Source organism: Penaeus vannamei, chromosome 24 (assembly GCF_042767895.1).
Source record: "Penaeus vannamei isolate JL-2024 chromosome 24, ASM4276789v1, whole genome shotgun sequence".
NCBI lineage: Eukaryota > Metazoa > Arthropoda > Malacostraca > Decapoda > Penaeidae > Penaeus > Penaeus vannamei.
This window is the reverse complement of record NC_091572.1, coordinates 17,416,003-17,417,440: the sequence shown is the minus strand read 5'-3', so window position 1 is coordinate 17,417,440 and position 1,438 is coordinate 17,416,003. Positions and strand designations below refer to the sequence as shown.

Here is a 1,438-nt window from a genome sequence, read left to right as displayed (position 1 = left end):
CTTTGCTTGGAGAAAAAGCAAGGCGACTGCACTGAAGACCCTCTCTACTAAATATGATGTTGACCTTATTCCACAGTATATATAGCAGTCAAGAGGTTTTCCTGATGCCTTCCTGCCGCACACACACACACTGCCGCTTTTGCCTCCCTCCCAACCCGCCGTCCTCAGTCTTTCCACCGTCCACTATGGGAAACAATTATTTACGCGATTTACTTAAGCAAAACAAAGATATTCAAAATAATAAATTTTAATATACTAGCATAGAATATGTCATTGATGTATAGTCAGAAAAAACTTTTGAGTGGAATAATATTATCTGCAGAGTGAAGTACGGCCGATTCCGTAGATGATATTTTGTGAAGCTATACTAAGAGTCATTTATTGTTCCGTTTTCTCTTTATTTTTATCTTTTAGATGTTAAATAGTTTACTTGTAGTTTTCTCCTTTTACCACTTAGAACCTCTAGAAGATAAGCTTTAGCTAATTTTGGTTTATCTAAAAAAAAACTTTCATTATAATATTTATTCTGTTTCAGAACGGATGGAAGAATCAGGTTGAATATACCTATTTGAATTTTTTCATGACCAGAGGTAGATATTTAAAGTTCTTTCACAAACTATAAAATTTCAGCTCAAGTGACGGCCAAAAAGGAAAAAGTATTTTTGATTTGAGGTCCAGGAAATGTTTGGAGTTCCCCATTGTATACTGGGTAACAGTTTGTCAATATTACCAAAAGAATTATCAAATCTCAGGCAGTCTTTAGTTATTTTATTAACTATTATTGCTATCTAATTTCTTTACATGTTACATATCTTTTGTACCACAGATATACAAGGTACCTTGTTGCCTTAGCAGAGAACTTTTTCATGAGTAGAGAGCCTTTTTTTCTGATTTCTCAGTTTAATCAGCTGTGCCATTTCATGGTTCATATGCGGCTTCCTATATTTCATCTATAAGCTGTCTCACATAAGCCGATCACGCTAAATATAGCCCTAAAAGGCAGACCACAAAAACTATCAAAATGCTCAGGTATGCGGCATATATTGTGGTTGATGGTTAAGGAGTGGGTATTCGCATCAAAAAGGGACAGGTGGGATTGGAAATTTCGAAAAAAAAATGAATGAAAAAAAATAGATTATGGCCAGCGTGATGTTTTTGGTCAAGTGAAAGAATCTCAAATGCTAAATTATCTTGTTTAGTTAGTTATTTCGAACATCATTTATATTGGCAAGCAGATATAATGGAAATATAAGGCCATAACGATAACATACTGTTATCTTCATCCCCTTTATTGTTGTTGCTGTTATTTTTATATAATTCTATTTTCAAACATGTTACAGCCATAAACTCCGATATGGGAGTTAGTGCCGGATAAACGAATGGCGCTCTCACAGAGTTTCTAGATTTAAAGTTCGTAAAACTGTGATTGTAATACTTA

At 34.3% G+C, this 1,438-nt stretch overlaps 1 protein-coding gene across 4 annotated transcripts in view; it reads right to left on the bottom strand.

The window, feature by feature from the left end:
* Positions 1-754: 754 nt before the first annotated feature.
* The window catches only part of LOC113814403 (proton-coupled folate transporter), a 29,271-nt gene continuing 28,587 nt past the window's right edge, over positions 755-1,438 (bottom strand). For all 4 annotated transcript variants that reach the window (XM_070138430.1, XM_070138431.1, XM_070138432.1 and 1 more), the window contains one exon: positions 755-1,438. This exon is cut by the window's right edge and continues 1,487 nt beyond it. The gene's annotated coding sequence lies outside the window, so the exon portion shown is untranslated.